At 32.8% G+C, this 6,242-nt stretch overlaps 1 pseudogene; it reads right to left on the reverse strand.

The window, feature by feature from the left end:
* Positions 1-248: 248 nt before the first annotated feature.
* On the reverse strand, positions 249-1,620 carry LOC124821688 (homeobox-leucine zipper protein ATHB-20-like; annotated as a pseudogene).
* Between the last annotated feature and the right edge of the window lie 4,622 nt (positions 1,621-6,242).

Here is a 6,242-nt window from a genome sequence, read left to right on the forward strand (position 1 = left end):
ATTAGGTCTCTCTTTTAAAAGTGTGAAATTGGTTCTCATTTAGTAAATTTTACGTCAACGTCGTTCCTTCAGTTAAATACACACAAACAGTGTTATATATATTTTTTTCTCTCTTCTACTCCTCTGTAACACAACAACTTTTCTTTTTTCTTGTTAGAGTTATTCAATTTATATATTTATCTCAAATTTTCTCTTTCTTTTGTCAAAGCTATACAATTTATATACTTATCTGAATTTCAAGGTGTTTATTAAGTTAGAGTTAATCGCAAAAGGGATGTAATTCTCTCTTGACCAGGCCAAGGCCAAAAGTTTTGTTGTGCAGCAATGTTGTGAATCACGTTGCAGAAGTCATCATCATGGGAGTTTGGTTTTGACGAATATTGAAGGATCTGAGTGATGCTGGTGGGAAAGAGTGCTTGACAAGATGTAATGTTGTTCATCATTGGTGTTCTTGAGAGTTCTATATTAATGTTTGAGTTGTTATCACTTCCATTGCTCCATGAACCCTCACTTTCTTTCTTAAGGTTGATTATTCCATTTTCACACCAACCCTAATTTTTACTGCTTGTAATTACAAACATCAATATATAGTTGAAAAAAAAGATGATCAAGTATCATATATAATACATTCTGGTGTTTAAAACCTTAAAACATTACTTGGATCCTGTGCAATGTGTCTGTTAATCATGGTAAAAATTAAAACACGTTGCATAAAAGAAACACGTTGCAACTTGTTACAGGTATGGGGCTTGATAGTGACGTAGATTCTTCAGTAATTAAGTTCATGTTCCCCTCATCCATTTCACCAAACACTTTATTATTACTTAGATCCAAAAGGAGACTATTGTGGAAACTTGAATGATTGATCCAAACACAAATTTGAAGAAATCTAGAACCAATATTACCTTTGCCTGTAATTTCTGATTCTGACTCTTAAAAACATCATTTCAGCCTTAACTGCCTCAAACTGCTTCTTGAGTGCGTCGTATTCCTTCTCCAATTGCTTGGTTTTCCATCTAGCCCTTATATTTTGAAACCATATGGCAATTTGTCTTGGTTGCAACCCCAAAGCCTTAGCTAACTGCACTTTCCTTTCTGGCTCAAGCTTGTTCCCCAACTCAAAACTCTTCTCAAGAGCCTTCACTTGTTCCAAATTTAGCCTTTTTTTCTTCTCCCCACATTGAACGTTCCTGTTGTCGGATAACTTATCATCTCCATTCACCTCATTGCACATGTTCTCAATGCCTAAAAATGACATGGACCACTTCAACATCAATGGTGGTGCACCCCCGACAACATTAAGAAAAAAACCCAATTTTCTGATAGCATATACAAAAAGAGTTAAAGGGTATAGAAATTGAACTCGACAAAGAAGAAAAGAGAATATGTACTTGCATATAATGTTATCTAACTCTAAAGTGAGATATGAGTTCATGTTTTTTCAAGAACAAAGAATATATATAGCTACAAGACATATGTGATGTGACAGAAAGAGATGAAGGAACCTTGAAAGTGTTGGGGTGGCAAAGAGGAAAAGGCATTGAGAGAGGTTGAAGAGAGATGGTGGTGGTCTTCTTCATGCGTGTGAAACGTGAAGCTGTGAGAAGGTGGAAAGGCCATGGTAGAAGAAGATGAAGAAGAAGATGATGATGATGTGTTGTGATAGTGATATATCGTTCATGCAAATTGGTATCTATCTCTTAGTGTTGAAGTTAAAGAAGGTGCATCATCACAAAACTGAGAAAGGGAGATGACAATATGTAGAAATCGAGATTTTTAAGTACAAACAATGGTGTAGGAGAGAGAAAGAGAGAGTTAGATCCCTTTAGATTAAAAATAACTTAATAAACACCTTGAAATTCAAATAAGTATATAAATTGAATAGCTCTAACAAAAGAAAGAGAAAAATCTACTGTGTTATAGAGGAAAAAAAAGAGAGAAAGAAAAAGTTAACGCCGTTTGTGTGTATTTAATGGAAGAGACGACGTTGACGCAAAATTTACTAAGTGAGAACCAATTTCACACACTTTTAAAAGAAGAGACCTAATTGACACAATTCAGCAAAACTGAAGACAAAAATTAGCTATTAAGCCATATATATATATATATATATATATATATATATATATATATATATATGTTATGATAGGCACAATTTGTTATACACGGAATTAAATTACAAGTATAGAAAGGCAAGTGGAATTTATACTAAATATTTAATGTTAGTATAATAAATTTAAATATTATATGTTTATAATATGATTCTTATATTTTATTTTTATTAAATATAAGACCTTTAGGGAATATTAATGTTTAGTGATAAATATGATTTTTAACAATTAGAGAGTAGCCACAACATCTTTAATTAATTAAATTATATTATAAAGATCCCTTTATTGAAACATTAATTATAGTTAATTATATATAATGTGATGAGATATACATACATGATTTTTCTTACATTTGTATGATTAATTAAGATAAAATTTTTATTATAATTCTTAATTTTCTCACAATAATTAGAAAATGTGATATAATTTACTAGTTTTATCATAAGGTTAAATGAGTCTAATTGAGTAAGACTTTAGCCCACAAACAAGTTTTATGTTAATAGACTCATTGGTAAATACATGTTTGCATTGGTAAAACATGACATTTATTTTAGTCTCAAATTATGATAATGAACATGATTTTGAATTTGCAGTTTCTCAATCTGTGAATATTTTTGATATCAAGTGTGGTATTCCCGAGTTGAAAGGTGATAATTATAAGGTTTGGAAGGAGATAGTTCTTCTTCATTTAGGCTAGATGAACATTGACTATGCTATTAGAAAATTAGAACCAAGGATATTACAAAGACTAGCACTTCATATGCCATTGATCTTTATGAAAAATGGGAGAGGTCAAATCGTCTCTCCGTAACATTCATATAAACCAACATTTCTGCTAGGATTCGAGGTTCAGTTGACCAGTATGAGAATGTCAAGAATTTATTGAGGGCTATTGATAAACAATTTACGACATTTGATAAATCTCTTGTCATCACCCTTATAATGTAGTTTTCATCCTTAAAGCTCATTAGGATTAAGGGAGTACGTGATTATATCTTGTGCATAAGGGGCATTGTGGCTCAACTAAGAGCTTTGAAAGTTACCATGTTTGATTCTTTCCTAGTACACTATATTTTGTGCACTTTGCCTCACCATTATGCCTCCTTTAGAAAATCTTACAACACACATAAGGATAAGTGATCTATTAATGAATTATTGACCATGTGTGTTCAAGAAGAAGAAAGGCTATTGATAGAAGAAGGGGAGAAGGTGAACTTGACCACTTCTTTTAAGAATAAGAAGAACCAAGTTAATAAGAAGGGAAAGATTCCTCTCAACCAGTTATTAAGAAGGAGTCCAAATTGTTGATAGGGAGAGCCTTGTGAGTGCTAAACCCAAATCTCGTGTTTGTTTTTGATGATGAGAACACATTGACTGTAACAACATAGATGTTGTCATGATACAACATAAATGTATTTTTTGTGTTTAATGCATATGTGAATATATAATGATTGGTGTAATTGTCCAATCATTATAGTGAAATATCCTTCAATCAGTGGTTGATTGGAAGGGTGACTGAATGTAGGCATTGAGGCCGAATCAAGATAAAAAATTGTGTTTGATCTTCTTTCTCTATCTCTTTACATTTCATTGCATACGCACTTTACTTACAGCACAAGAAAGTTTTAAATATCATTCTATTTCTGCAAAAAGATTTGAAAAGTGTACATTTTTATAAATCACCAATTCACCCCCCTCTTAGTGTTGAGAAACAAGCTTCTTTATTTCTAGCACAAATGTTTCTTTTGTAAAAAGAAGGGACACATGGAGAAGGAATGTCAAAAGTTTAAGGATTGGCTTGAAAAGAAAGGTAATTTGTTTGCTTTTGTCTGTTATGAATCCAATTTGACTAGTTTTAATCATAACACATGGTGGATTGATTCTAGTTCTATAATCTGTGTTTCTAATACCTTGTAGGGTATGGAAAACCTAAGGAAACTGATGGGAAGTGAGCAATGCATCTATTCAGGAAGCAAGATGAGTTCACATGTAGAAGTCGTTGGGACATGCAATTTAGTTTTAAGCAGTGGTTTTGTTTTATGCTTAGAAAAGACTTTTTATGTTCCTAGTTTTAGCAAGAACTTGATTTCTATTTCACAACTTGCACCTTTGTGTTTTTCCTTTAATTTTATGGATTCTAGTTTTACTTTATTGAATAAATCCAAAGTTATTGGCTTTGGGGAATTATGCGACGGTCTTTTTTCTATTAAATTGCAAAAACAACGCTGCTTATAGTTCTATGCATGTTTCCGTTGGGTTAAAAAGATGTGTTATGAATGAGGATTCTTCTAGTTTATGGCACCAAAGATTGGGACATATCTCCATTGAGAGAATGAAGCGATTAATAAATGATGGAGTACTTCGTACTTTAGATTTTGCTAATTTCGGGACTTGTGTGGATTGCACTAAGGGAAAGCAAACTAACAAGTCCACAAAAGGTTCCAAGAGGAGTTCAAGTTTACTAGAAATTATTCATACAGATATTTGTTATCCGGATATGGATTCAAGTAGTCCAAAATACTTTATCACCTTTATAGATGATTACTCACGATACATGTATCTGTACTTACTTTGTTTGAAGGATGAAGCCTTAGATGCCTTTAAACTTTTTAAGGCTGAAGTAGAGTTACAATGTAGAAAGAAAATTTAGATTGTCAGATCAGATAAAGGTGGAGAGTACTATGGTAGATACACGGAGAATGGTCAAGCACCTGGGCTGTTTGCTAGATTTGTTCAAGAACATGGGATTGTTTCCTAATATACCATGTCTGACTATCCAGATCAAAATAGTGTGGCAAAAAGAAGAAATCAAACCTTGATGGATATGGTGAGAAGTACGAGGAGTAATTCAAAACTTCATCAGTTTTTATGGACCGAAGCACTTAAGACAATTGTGTATATAGTAAATCGGGTCCCAACTAAGGCTATTTTAAAAACACCTTTTGAGTTATTCAAAGGTTGGAAACCTAGTTTATGACATGTACGCGTTTGGGGATGTCTGTCTGAAGTAAGAATTTATAATCCACAAGAGAAGGAACTAGACCCAAGGATAATTAGTGGGTATTTCATTGGATATGCTGAAAAGTCCAAAGGGTATAGATTCTATTGTCCAACTCATAAGACTAAGATTGTGGAATCAAGAAATGCAAAGTTTCTTGAAAATGACTTGATTAATGGGAGTGATTTAAATCAAGATGTTGATCTTGAAAAAGATCACTATGAAGCTCAAACCTCTCAATCAAATGATGGATTGATAGTTATTCACGCTCCTCCTGTTCAAAAGCGTATTAGACATCCAATAATTGAAGTTCCAAAATTTTTTGAGAATGGTAATATAGATCAAGTTGTTGACGAGGAGCAACAAGTACATGTTGACCAATCAGTTGAACAACAAGCTTCTCATTAAGATGTTGAGACAACATTAAGAAGATATGCTAGAATCAAAAGACCAACAGTTTCTAGTGATTATGAAGTGTATTTGCAAGAATCAGATTATAACATTGGAGCCGAAAATGATCCTGAAACATTTTCACAAGCCATGAGTTCTAAGGAATCAAATTTATGGCATAATGTTATGAAAGATGAGATGGATTCTATGACCTCTAATCAAGTCTAGGATCTTATTGAGTTGCTCAATGGTCTAAACCCCATTGGATGTAGATGGGTCTTCAAAACTAAGAAGGACTCTCAAGGTAACATTGAAAGATACAAAGTGAAACTTGTTGCCAAAGGATTCACTCAAAGAGAAGGAATTGATTATAAGATGACTTTTTCTCCTATATCTAAGAAGGATTCTTTACGAATAATCTTGACATTAGTAGCTCATTTTGACTTTGAGTTACATCAAATGGATGTGAAAACAACATTCCTTAATGGTGATATAAAGGAAGAGGTTTACATGAAACAACCTGAAGGATTTTTCTCTAGAAATAGTGAGCACTTGGTATATAATCTTAACAAGTCCATCTATGGATTAAAACAAGCTTCACGCCAATGGTATTTTAAATTTCATGAAGTTATCTCTTCTTTTGGTTTTGAAGAAAACATCATGAATCAATGTATATTCCAGAAGGTTAGTAGGAGCAAAATTTGTTTTCTTGTTTTATATGTGGATGACATTTTGCTTGCAAC

This window comes from Vigna umbellata, chromosome 4 (assembly GCF_029865625.1).
Source record: "Vigna umbellata cultivar VRB3 chromosome 4, Vumbellata_1.0, whole genome shotgun sequence".
NCBI lineage: Eukaryota > Viridiplantae > Streptophyta > Magnoliopsida > Fabales > Fabaceae > Vigna > Vigna umbellata.